Source organism: Meles meles, chromosome 9 (assembly GCF_922984935.1).
Source record: "Meles meles chromosome 9, mMelMel3.1 paternal haplotype, whole genome shotgun sequence".
Classification (NCBI taxonomy): Eukaryota; Metazoa; Chordata; class Mammalia; order Carnivora; family Mustelidae; genus Meles; species Meles meles.
In genome coordinates, this window is record NC_060074.1 from 79,658,826 (window position 1) to 79,673,084 (window position 14,259).

The following is a 14,259-nucleotide window of genomic DNA, read 5'->3' on the forward strand; positions in this document are numbered from 1 at the left end:
CATTAGAATAATTGGGATTCCAGAAGAAGAAGAAGAAGAGAGAGAGGGGAGCAGAAGGTCGATTGGAGAGACTTATTGGAGAGAATTTCCCTAATATGGCAAAGGGAACAAGTATCAAAGCCCAGGAGGTGCAGAGGACCCCACTCAAAATCAACAAGAATAGGTCCACACCCTGTCACCCAATAGTAAAATTTACAAGTCTTAGTGACAAAGAGAAAATCCTGAAAGCAGCCCGGGAAAAGAAGTCTGTAACATACAATAGTAAAAATATTAGATTGGCAGCAGACTTATCCACAGAGACCTGGCAGGCCAGAAAGAGCTGGCATGATATATTCAGAGCACTAAACGAGACAAACATGCAGCCAAGAATACTCTATCCAGCTAGGCTAGCATTGAAAATAGAAGGAGAGATAAAAAGCTTCCAGGACAAACAAAACCTGAAAGAATTTTCAAACACCAAACCAGCTCTACAGGAAATATTGAAAGGGGTCCTCTAAGCAAAGAGAGAGCATAAAGTAGTAGATCAGAAAGGAACAGAGACAATATGCGGTAACAGTCACCTTACAGGCAATACGATGGCACTAAATTCATATCTCTCAATAGTTACCCTGAATGTTAATGGGCTAAATGCCCCAATCAAAAGACACAGGATATAAGAATGGATAAAAAAACAAAACCCATCTATATGTTGCCTAAAAGAAACTCATTTTAGAGGCGAAGACACCTCCAGACTTAAAGTGAGGGGGTGGAAAACAATTTACCATGCTAATGGGCATCAGAAGAAAGCTGGGGTGGCAACCCTTATATCAGATCAATTAGATTTTAAGCCAAAGACTATAATAAGAGATGAGGAAGGACACTATATCATACTCAAAGGATCTGTCCAACAAGAGGATCTAACAATCTTAAATATCTATGCCCCTTACGTGGGAGCAGCCAACTGTATAAACCAATTAATAACAAAATCAAAGAAAACATCAATAATGAAACAATAATAGTAGGGGACTTTAACACTCCCCTCACTGAAATGGACAGATCATCCAAGCAAAAGATCAACAAGGAAGCTTTGTGCAGTGGCAGTATTGTAGCCAATGAGGTTTATCCGAGGCATGATTATTGCTAATTGAAAAGATCAACAAGGAAATAAAGGCCTTAAATGACACACTGGACCAGATGGACATCACAGATATATTCAGAACATTTCATCCCAAAGCAACAGAATACACATTCTTCTCTAGTGCACATGGAACATTGTCCAGAATAGATCACATCCTGGGTCACAAATCAGGTCTCAACTGGTATCAAAAGATTGGGATCATTCCCTGCATATTTTCAGACCACAATGCTCTGAAGCTAGAACTCAATCCCAAGAGGAAATTTGGAAAGAACCCAAATACATGGAGACTAAACACCATCCTTCTAAAGAATGAATGGGTCAACCAGGAAATTAAAGAAGAATTGAAAAAAATCATGGAAACAAATGATGATGAAAACACAACGGTTCAAAATCTGTGGGACATAGCAAAGGCAGTCCTGAGAGGATAATATATAGCGGTACAAGCCTTGATCAAGAAACAAGAAAGGTCTCAAGTGCAAACCTAACCCTACACCTAAAGGATCTGGAGAAAGAACAAGAAAGAAACCTTAAACCCAGCAGGAGAAGAGAAATCATAAATATCAGAGCAGAAATCAATGAAATAGAAACCAAAAAAAAAGAAACAAAACAAAAAACAAAAACAATAGAACAAATCAAGGAAACTAGGAGCTGGTTCTTTGAAAGAATTAATAAGATTGATAAACCCCTGGCCAGACTTATCAAGAAGAAAAGAGAAAGGACCCAAATAAATAAAATCATGAATGAAAGAGGAGAGATCACAACTAACACCAAAGAAATACAGACAATTATAAGAACATACTATGAGCAACTCTACGCCAACAAATTTGACAATCTAGAAGAAATGGATGCATTCCTAGGGACATATAAACTACCACAACTGAAGCAGGAAGAAATAGAAAACCTGAACAGGCCCATAACTAGGAAGGAGTTTGAAACAGTCATCAAAAATCTCCAAGCAAACAAAAGCCCAGGGCCAGACGCCTTCCCAGGGGAATTCTACCAAACATTTAAAGAAGAACTAATAAAAAAAACTAATAAAAAGAATAAAGAAGAACTAATTCCTATTCTCCTGAAACTGTTCCAAAAAATAGAAATGGAAGGAAAACTTCCAAACGCATTTTACGAGGCCAGCATCAATTTGATCCCAAAACCAGACAAGGATCCCATCAAAAAAGGGAACTGCAGACCATTATTCTTGATGAACACAGATGCAAAAATTCTCACCATAATACTATCCAATAGGATTCAACAGTACATTAAAAGGATTATTCACCACAACCAAGTGGGATTTATTCCAGGGCTGCAAAGTTGGTTCAACATCCACAAATCAATCAATGTGATACAACACATTAATAAAAGAAAGAACAATAACCATATGATACTCTCAATAGATGCTGAAAAAGCCTTTGACAAAGTACAGCATCCCTTCCTGATTAAAACCCTTCAAAGTGTAGCGGTAGAGGGCACATACCTCAATATTATCAAAGCCATCTATGAAAAACCCACTGCAAATATCATTCTCAATGGAGAAAAACTGAAAGCTTTTCCGCTAAAGTCAGGAACACGGCAGGGATGTCCATTATCACCACTGCTATTCAACATAGTACTAGAAGTCCTAGCCTCAGCAATCAGACAACAAAAGGAAATTAAAAGCATCCAAATCGGCAAAGAAGAAGTCAAACTATCACTCTTCACAGATGATATGATACTATATGTGGAAAACCCAAAAGACTCCACTCCAAAACTGCTAGAACTTGTCCAGGAATTCAGTAAAGTGTCAGGATATAAAATCAATGCACAGAAATCAGTTGCATTTCTCTACACCAACAAGACAGAAGAAAGAGAAATTAAGGAGTCAATCCCATTTACAATTGTACCCAACACTATAAGATACCTAGGAATAAACCTAACCAAAGAGACTAAGAATCTATATGCAGAAAATTATAAAGTACTCATGAAAGAAATTGAGGAAGACACAAAGAAATGGAAAACTGTTCCATGCTTATGGATTGGAAGAATAAATATTGTGAAAATATCTATGTTACCTAAAGCAATCTACACATTTAATGCAATCCCTATCAAAATACCATCCATTTCTTTCAAAGAAATGGAACAAATACTCCTAAAATTTATATGGAACTAGAAAAGACCTTGAATAGCCAAAGGAATATTGAAAAAGAAAGCCAAAGTTGGTGGCATCACAATTCCAGACTTCAAGCTCTATTACAAAGCTGTCATCATCAAGATAGTATGGTACTGGATCAAAACCAGACATATAGATCAATGGAACAGAATAGAAAGCCCAGAAATAGACCCTCAATCTATGGTCAACTAGTCTTTGACAAAGCAGGAAAGAGTGTCCAATGGAAAAAAGACAGCCTCTTCAATAAATGGTGCTGGGAAAATTGGGCAGCTACATGCAGAAAAATGAAATCGGACCACTTCCTTACACCACACATGAAAATAGACTCCAAATGGATGAAGGACCTCAATGTGAGAAAGGAATCCATCAAAATCCTTGAGGAGAACACAGGCAGCAACCTCTTTGACCTGAGCCGCAGCAATATCCTCCTAGGAACATTGCCAAAGGCAAGGGAAGCAAGGGCAAAAATGAACTATTGGGATTTCATCAAGATCAAAAGCTTTTGCACAGCAAAGGAAACAGTTAACAAAACCAAAAGACAACTGACAGAATGGGAGAAGATATTTGCAAACGACATATCAGATAAAGGGCTAGTATCCAAAATCTATAAGGAACTTAGCAAACTCAACACCCAAAGAACAAACAATCCAATCAAGAAATGGGCAGAGGACATGAACAGATATTTCTGCAAAGAAGACATCCAGCTGGCCAACAGACAGATGAAAAAGTGCTCCACATCACTGGGCATCAGGGAAATACAAATCAAAACCACAATGAGATATCACCTCACACCAGTCAGAATGGCTAAAATTAACAAGTCAGGAAATGACAGATGCTGGCGAAGATGTGGAGAAAGGGGAACCCTCCTACAGTGTTGGTGGGAATACAAGCTGGTGCAACCACTCTGGAAAACAGTATGGAGGTTCCTCAAAAAGTTTAAAGTAGAGCTACCTTAAGACCCAGCAATTGCACTACTGGGTATTTACCCTAAAGATACAAACGTAGTGATCCGAAGGGGCACGTGCACCCGAATGTTTATAGCAGCAATGTCTACAATAGCCAAACTATAGAAAGAACCTAGAAGTCCAGAATGGATAAAGAGGAGGTGGTATATATACACAATGGGATACTATGCAGCCATCAAAAGAAATGAAATCTTGCCATTTGCGACAACATGGATGGAGCTAGAGGGTATCATGCTTAGTGAAATAAGTCAATCGGAGAAAGAGAACTATCATATGATCTCCCTCATATGAAAACGTGGAAATGCAACATGGGGGGTTAGGGGGATAGGAGAAGAATAAATGAAACAAGATGGGATCGAGAGGGAGACAAACCATAAGTGACTCTCAATCTCACAAAACAAACTGAGGTTTGTTGGGGGTAGGGGGGTTGGGAGAGGGGGAGTGGGGTTATGGACATTGGGGAGGGTATGTGCTATGGTGAGTGCTGTGAAGTGTGTAAGTCGGCGATTCACAGACCTGTACTCCTGGGGATAAAAATACATTATATGTTTATAAAAAAAATAAATAAATCATGTAAAAAAAAAGAAATTGATGGAAGGATTTCTATCTATTAGCTTCTAAAATATTTGAGGACAAAGTGGCATAGACCCATTTTTCTCTGCTTCTCCCCATTGAGAACAATGATAAACTCTGATAGTAACACGAGGCACAACCAAAGGGAACTATGAAAGGTGGCAGGAAGAAACCATAATGTTTGGGATTCTCAGGAGTGGAAGAACAACACAGTGGCAGCGCAGCTAACATTATTACCCCACCCAACAGAAATATGCCACTCAGCCCTGGCATTTCTTGACTCCCAAACTCCTCTGACAGGAAGTAGCCCAGTAAAGTAAAAATAATGAAGATATGCTCCATAAAAGATAAGCTTATATGTAGACAGAAAGCTTTACTCGAAGCTCATTTATTTTACAAAATATTTTCAGTTGTGCACATTGTATATTTTATAGCACAGAATAATTACGTATATATGGTTGAACAGCTCTATATTCTTACTGCATATTAAAGAGTAAACTGAAAAATATGGAAATGTACTAGTGACTGGCTTCATGGGGGAATCTATGGAACAAAAAGGAAACCTACTTGGAATATGATCTGCATATTCTATTTAGGTGTAGACTGTAGGAAAGTTATATTTTATTTAGGTATATTTAGGTATAGACTTTAGGAAAGTTACACTTTCTCTCATATAGATTTTCAGACCAATCCACTTTGATGCAATAAGCTTCTGTTATATCTATTCTCAATAATCTGGTTTTTTGCTGGAAAAACTTCCAACTTTAAATTTTATTGTGCTTTAAAATTTTACACTGTGCTCATCATATGTGTATTAAAATTTATACTTTGGTACATGTTTTTAATTTTGCATGAATTCTAATGACATTTTGAAATTTATTAATCCAAATTTGTCTCATGTTTAATTTTTACAAGAGACACAGGGATGTTTTAAGGATTTTGAAAGTGTTATTTTTTTTTTTTTGCATTCCTAGACAGCTTTTCCACTGCTTATGTTTCCTAATGTTTTATATGTATTTTCCATAAATATATTTACTAGTGAAATTCTTTATTTTCATTATTTGATTTAAAACTAGAAATAAAAAAGTTCAGTTAAAATTGTTAAAGATAACAAAGAAGATATTCTCAGAGGAAATCTTATGAGCGTGGGTTTTCCTATACAGTTTTTCATAATTCCTTTCTGTGTTTGCATGCCTTTGCATTTTCACCTTGAAAGGAATCAAATTAATATAGAAAAGATGAAATTCCAGGAGGACTTCATTGTATGTCATTATTGTTTAAAAATGGGTAGAATGTGAACACATACATATTGGACTTAAGATATATTCTTATTTAGTTTGATTGCATGTTCTTTACTAGCCTGCGTTGTTATTGGGTACTAGGCAAGGCAGCAGGGAGCATGAGACCTGCTCATCCTCTACCTCTCCACTCCACTTCCCTGCATTCTCTCTTTTAATTGGGTTAATGACAGATTAAAAGAAAAATTGTTCTCTGAGATAATATAATTTTTAACAACTGATTCACGGAGCTTTTTGTGTTTTTTAAAAGATGAGAAAGCTATTGATTATGTCTTACCGTGGTGAATGTTAAGTGATATCTCTATCTCTATATATCTATATCTATATCTATCTATATGACTCTCCTGCCAACCTGGGGTTTGTCCCTAAATCATATTCTATCCTGTGAGAACTTGAAAGGATCACTGCAAGGAATGAAATAAGGCAAGTGACTTTCTGCTGGACTATTCCCACAGCTAGATTCTCCCTGCTTTAAGCAGATTTTTCTGTCTTCTTTTTAATAGGGCATTCCTCAATAACAGAGCATGCTGAGCATAATTTACCCTTTTCTTGATGACTCAGGCTCATCATAATGAACATTGGTTAGTATACTCAACTGTATTAGAAAGATGCCCCTAAGAGCTATTAAGATATGTAGTACTGTTTGTCCTGACTAACTAACTATTCCCAGAAGACCTACATGTTCCAGACTGCAGTTGCTCCTCAGTACAATGTATACTAAGTACAAAATATGTTTTCATGGACTGCAGGGAGATCTCTGTTGTGGGGCTAGATCATAACAGGATGCTGTTATTTACGCCTGTGTCTGTTCTTGAAAATAGAAGCCCCTTCCCAAATTTTACCTGATGCAAGAAGCTCTTCTGTTGCCATTCTAAATTTGTTGTTGGGGGGGGGCATAAATGACCATTGCATTATTAATAAGATAATTGGGTTTGAATGACAAATTTAACCATATATTCAGTGGGGCAGGGTCATTGATATGAAGGGTTCATTGTTCACAGCTTAAAGTGCTCTCAAAAGTGAAATTCTGCCCCCAAAGTCCTAATCTCAGTTGGAATTTTTTTCCTCAATGTGACCTATTTTTGAAAAAAAAAAAAATCATGAGGATATTTTTGGTTCCTCTTTAAAAATACAAACATTATAGGAGGGTTGAAAGTCTGTCATTTGTTATTAAGAAGTAGATTAATTGGGGTGTCTGGGTGGCTCAGTGGATTAGGCCTCTGTCTTCGGTTCAGGTCATGATCTCAGGGTCCTGGGATTGAGCCCCGCATCAGGCTCTCTGCACAGCGGGAGCCTGCTTCCCTCCCCCCGCCCCCACCTGCCTCTCTGCCTACTTGTGATCTCTGTCAAATAAATAAATAAAATCTTAAAAATAAGAAGTAGATTGAGTTATTTTCATACAGCTGCGTCTTAAATACAGCTGTATAAAGGGACTAGAATTTCTGGTGAATGGCAAGGGTCAAGGGAAGAGAAAGTTCACTTTGAAGGTTCAAATATTTGGGGATGGGCATAGTTTAAGTAGACGTGTCTCAGTGAGCCTTCATAAGAGTGTATCATGAAGACATTGGGCATTGGAGAAACAAAAGGAGTAGAAACACAGGAAGAAGAAAGCAAAACAAAACCAAAAACAATCAAAATCTCAGTGCAGTTTTTTCTTTTTTCCAGTTTACTTTTGGAAACAAAATTCAGCATGTAGATTTTGTTATATAAATTTTATATATATGCCAAATAAAGTAGATCATATTTTAATGCATTAAAATAATTCTTTAAAGAAGTTCCACATTTATTTTTCTTATAATTAAATAATTTAATTTTCTTTTCTTTATTTTTAAGATTTCAGTTTATTTGTTTGACACAGAAAGAGACAGCCAGAGAAGGAACACAAGTGGAGGGAGTGGCAGAGGGAGAAGCAGGCTCCCCACTGAGCAGGGAACCTGACATGCTGCTCGATCCCAGGACCCTGGGATCATGACATGAGCCAAAGGCAGATGCTTAATGAATGAGCCACCCAGATACCCCAGTAATTCAATTTTCTAGTTAAAGAAGTTTTTAGAATGTCAGTGTAGGGGGCGCCTGGATGGCTCAGTGGGTTAAAGCCTCTGCCTTCGGCTCAGGTCATGATCCCGTGGTCCTGGGATCGAGCCCCACATCGGGCTCTCTGCTCTGTGGGGAGCCTGCTTCCCCCCCCCCTCTCTGCCTGCCCCTCTGCCTACTTGTGATCTCTGTCTGTCAAATAAATAAATAAAATCTTTAAAAAAAAAATGTCAGTGTAGGAATTTTTTTTTCTGTATGATACTTTCTATAGTCCTTATTTCACAAATGTTATATATACTTTATTAAATTGCTAAAGGTGATCTAAATTTCAAACATCATCATAAAATTTTTGGTTATTCTCTAATTTTTCTAGTGCATCTGTGCCATCATTTAGAAATGGGTATCTTGATATCATGCTGAACTTCAAAGATGTTAAATACAAAAAGACAAAACAATGGCTGTTGTCACAGTTTATTGCTTTGAAAGTGAAAGTGCAAATTACAGCTTTCGATTTTCATAAAACCCTGTGATGTGGGAAAGGAAAAACTTATTTCTCCCATTATATAGGAGAAGGTAACTGAGACCCAGAAAACCAACTTTTTATTGAAATTGACACAAGTAGTGCATTGTATATTTAGCGCTATAATCTCTTAGTTTTAGAAAAGTCAGCTTTTTATTGGTGAGGAATCAAAAGACTTGGCCTCTAGATACTCAAATCTGTGTCCTAGATTATACTGCTACTTATAAAGCCGAGTTACATTATTTATGAAACTTTAAATGTGAAGAAAGCAACTTAAATATGAAATATGAAATACAAGAAAAGGTGGGAGTGATATATTTTATCTATTGTTAAAAATACAAACTGAACATGAACAGACATTTCTGCAAAGAAGACATCCAGATGGCCAACAGACACATGAAAAAGTGCTCCACATCACTCAGCATCAGTGCAATACAAATCAACACGACAATGAGATACCACCTCACACCAGTCAGAATGGCTAAAATTAACAAGTCAGGAAATGACAGATGCTGGCGAGGATGCAGAGAAAGAAGAGTCCTCCTACACTGTTGGTGGGAATGCAAGCTGGTGCAACCACTCTGGAAAACAGCATGGAGGTTCCTCAAAAAGTTGAAAATAGAGCTACCCTTCAATCCAGCAATTGCACTACTGGGTATTTACCCTAAAGATACAAACATAGTGATCCGAATGGGCACGTGCACCTGAATGTTTATAGCAGCAATGTCTACAATAGCCAAATTATGGAAAGAACCTAGATGTCCATCAACAGATGAATGGATAAAGAAGAAGTGGTATATATACACAATGGAATACTATGCAGCCATCAAAAGAAATGAAATCTTGCCATTTGCGACGACATGGATGGAACTAGAGGGTATCATGCTTAGTTAAATAAGTCAATTGGAGAAAGACAACTTTCATATGACCTCCCTGATATGAGGACATGGAGAAGCAATATGAGGGGTTAAGGGGATAGGAGAAGAATAAATGAAACAAGATGGGATTGGGAGGGAGACAAACCATAAATGACTCTTAATCTCACAAAACAAACTGGGGGTTGCTGGGGGGAGGTGGGGTTGGGAGAGGGGAAGGGATTATGGACAATGGGGAGGGTATGTGCTATCGTGAGTGCTGTGAATTGTGTAAACCTGGCGATTCACAGACCTGTACCCCTGGGGATAAAAATACATTATATGTTTATTAAAAAAAAATTGGAAGGGGAGGCGAACCATAAGAGACTATGGACTCTGAAAAACAACCTGAGGGTTTTGAAGGGTCAGGGGTGGGAGGTTGGGGGAACAGATGGTGGGTAATAGGGAGGGCACATTTTGCATGGAACACTGGGTGTTGTGCAAAAACAATGAATACTGTTATGCTGAAAAAATAAATAAATTAAAATACAGATAAAAAAATTCAAAAAAAATACAAACTGATTGTTACTATTTTTTAAAAAGATTTTTTAATTTATTTGAGAGAACAAGAGAACGTGAGCAGGGGGAAGGGGCAGAAGGAGAGGGAGAAGCAGACTCCCTGCTGAGGGGGGAGCCTGATGTGGGGCTTGATCCCTGAGATCATAATCTGAGCCAAAGGTGGATACTTAACCACTTAACCAACTAGGCCACCCAGGCATCCCTGATTGTTACTATCCTAAGTTTGCTAATTACTATAAATATTTCAGGTAGCTTAATATATCACACATCTGTTAATAGAAGTAGTCACTGTTTTTTATTTTTCATGGAAACAGTGATTTGTTTGTGTTCATATGTTATTAATGTTGCCTCTTTCAAATCTATTGGCAGCTCAATGCAGAGAAACAGTGGTGATAACTGTCATAATGCTAGTTGCTAGTATCAATAGACTAGTCTATTGATATTCTTTCCAGATATTCACCTATTACTTATTTATATTACACATTTATAATATATGCTTTTCAAAGAATTATATAATCAAACTTCCAGTCCTTTGGGTATAACTGAAAAACTCCCAAAGTTGAAAATTGATTAAATACTAAATCCAAATATATACTGTCTACAAGAGACCCACCAAAAAAACCAAGGTAACTTAATAGGGGTAAAAGTAATAGGATAAGGGGTGACTGGGTGGCTCATTCAGTTAAGCATCTATCTGTCTCTTGGTTTTGACTCAAGTCATGATCTCATGTGTCCTAGGATCAAGCCTCATGTCTGGCTCTGTGGGGCTCTGCACTTAGCAGGGACTCTGCCTGAAGATTTTCTCTTTTGGCCCCTCCCCCACCTGTGCTCCTCTGCTTCAAGTAAATAAATTGATCTTAAAAAAAAAAGTATTAGGATAAATAATGACCTGATAAAGAGACCTAAATATAAACCAAAGTCTGTAGATGGAGAGGCAATTCAAGCAAAAAATAAGGGCAAAATTTGTCATTTTTGTACCAAGTGTTAATTGGGTTAGTCCTTTTATACTTTTGAGGAATAGATATTTCCATTAGGTATATATTGGTTTTAGAATAGGAGTTGGCAAAATATGGATGGTGGGCCAGGTACTGGTTTTATAAATAAACTTTTACTGAAACACAGTCACACCTACTCATTTATGTACTATCTATGGCTCTCTAATGACATGGTTGAGCAGTGTGATAGAGAACATATAACCTGTAGTCTTAAAATAATTACTCTTTGGCCCTTTAAGGAAAAGAACATAGAGGATTTGGGGAATTTTGTATTAAGAAGCTGTATCTATGATAACGAAATCTGGTCAAAGTAACGTTGAATGGGTATAATTCCTATTAGACATTTATCATTCATGGCTGATAAGTATGTTTGCATGTCCTTTTTATTTTTCTGTTTGTTTCTCACAAGGGTAGAATCTAAAGTCTAATTTTCAACTCCTGATCAGTTCTACCAACCCAATTAGACCAGTGCAAGGCCTGAAATGAAAACAAGACAAACAAACTAAAACTTTATTATTTGCAATTAAGGGCATTTTTGATGAATAAACCAATCCTGCTTATGATGAAAAAGGAAAACTAAGGCAAATGTGATTTAGCATATTATTAATGAATAATTACAACTAGACTAAGTATCATAGGACTCAAGTGTAGTAGATCAAATTTCTCCGAAAATCCAAAGATATTTTAATATCAATACAAACTAGGGTGAGGTGGATATGACTTTGATATGATAAAGAATATACCTTAAGGGGAAAAACTACTTTTATAGTAAAATACTAGAGACATACCTACCATAATTACTTAAGACATAAGAATTCATGTTTTTCTTATACTTTCTTTAAAGTAATATGAGAATAAAACAACAGGTACATATATCAAAAAGGAGGAACTGAAGTATCAAATGGTAACATCTTTCCATAGAAAATAAACTGAGCAATCAGTAGAATAGTAAAAAAGACTAACAAATTAGAAGATCAAAAAACAAATTTTTAAATTATTTTCCATGTGTCCACATATCAGTGAGAATTTTGTCTGGAAAATAGAACTACAATTGTGGAAATACAATATTTAAATGAGGATAAAGTTCACATAATCTGGGAGAAACTGACATAGAGAAGTTAAAGAGGGTGGAGTGGGAATAGGGTGAGAGATTGCAGGAACAGTAACTAATCACAACTGCTTACAGCACTCGTATGGATGAATGAGTGAGAGTTGAGGGAAATCTGAAAAATTGTCTGTGACTGACCACCAAAGTGGGTCAGCCAAGTGGGAGCTTTGGAGAGGTCTGGAAACTGCTGCCTGCCTATAAGTCACTGCCGCCTTTAAAACATCTGTCTCTGAATGAACTGGGGATTCAGTGTGTGATCTGCACTCTTTGTGGAACTGTGTCTAGTGGTGAACATGGAGCTATGGGTGGCTGGCCCCGTAAGCAATTGCAAAGTCAAGTAGAGAAGAGAGCAAGGACAGGCTATGCTTCCCAGGGAACAATAATCACTGGATATGTCAACCTTGATCAGTCTGTGAGGAAAGGCCAGTGTTTCATTTCTGCTTCCAAATTCTCATGTATGACCTTTGTATGACCTGTTTGAAAATTTCACTCAAATAAGTTCAGGAAGAGGGCTGGGAAATGTATTTTCCAGCCTTATTTTGAAGCAGTAGTGCCAGTTTGACAAGAAACAATCCAGCACCATCAGCAATAACACGATGGAAAAGATAATGAAATGAATTTTTCTATTTCTGCAAGGAAAACTGCTGGGTCCAGATGGCTTTACTGGTGATTGATAGCAAATATTATAAAATGATGGAGAGCAATATCATAAAAAGTCCTTCAGAAAATGGAGTAGGAAAGAATACTTCCCAATTCATTTTATTAGTCATTATCCTGATACCCAAAACAGACATAGACACTACAGGGGAAGTAAAAAGAAAAAAACCCTACAATCCAATATCTATCATGAATATGAGCATAAAAGTTCTTGACACACTAACAAATTCAATCCAGCACTATGATACATCATGTCCAAGTTATTTTCCCAAGACAGCAAGACTGATTAAACATTCAGTTAAATTAACATTCACAAGTCAAGCATTATAATTCAACCTATTAACAAAGAAAAGGAAAACATTTATACGATCATCTCAATAAATGCAGATTTTCAAAATTCAATGTCTATTCATGTTAAAAATGATTCAGGAAAAGAGAGAGTAGAGAACTTTTTCAACCTCATTAAGAGCTTTTAGAGGTTGGGGTGCCTGGGTGGCTCAGTGGATTAAGCCTCTGCCTTTAGCTCAGGTCATGATCTCGGGGTCCTGGGATCAAGCCCCCCATCCGGCTCTCTGCTGGGCAGGGAGGGAGCCTGTTTCTGCCCTCTTTCTGCCTGCCTCTCTGCCTACTTGTAATCTCTCTCTCTCTGTGTCAAATAAAATCTAAAAAAAAAAAAAAAGCTTTTAGAGGAATCTATTTACTTCATCTTTTATGATGATGAATACTATATGCTTCCCTATTTTTATTCAACACCATACTAAAGCCTTCATGGGAGAAAAAAAGACAAGAAATGAGAAGCATACAAATTAAAAAAGGAAAAATAGCTATCTTTATTCACAGATGGCATGATTATGCAGAAACTTCTAGGGAATCTATAAAAATTACTAGTATACTTAACAATAACAATTGAAAAATCAGGTAAAAATAAAATTTGCATAAGCATCAAAAATACTCAGAATTAAACTTCATCAAATATTTGTATGACCTGTGCACTAAAAATATTGATCGTATACACTTAAAAAAACCTAAGTAAATGGAGAGAGACACTATTTTCATGGATGAGAAGACTCAGTATCTTTCAGTTGTCACATAGACTTCAAACAATCTTGTTCAAGATCTTGGCAAGCTTTCTGTAGAAATTTTCAAGCCAGTAATTAAATACATGGTAATGTAAAGGGCCTTCAGTAGACAAATGACTTTGGAAAAAGAATGGGTTGGACAATACTACTTGCTTGCAAATTTCCTATAAAGTCACAAAAGTAAAGAATGCTGAATTCTCATAAGGATAGATTGACAGTTCAGAGAAAAGAACAGTAAAAAATAAAATGAATATTCAATTGATTTTAAAAAAATATTTATTTAGAGAAAGTGCATGAGTGCAAGTGGGGGTGGGGAGTAGAGGCAGAGAGGGAGAGA

The 14,259-nt window shown here is 36.8% G+C and overlaps 1 pseudogene; it reads left to right on the forward strand.

The window, feature by feature from the left end:
- The first annotated feature begins 1,062 nt into the window (after positions 1–1,062).
- LOC123951212 lies at positions 1,063–1,212 on the forward strand (annotated as a pseudogene).
- The last annotated feature ends 13,047 nt before the right edge of the window (positions 1,213–14,259 follow it).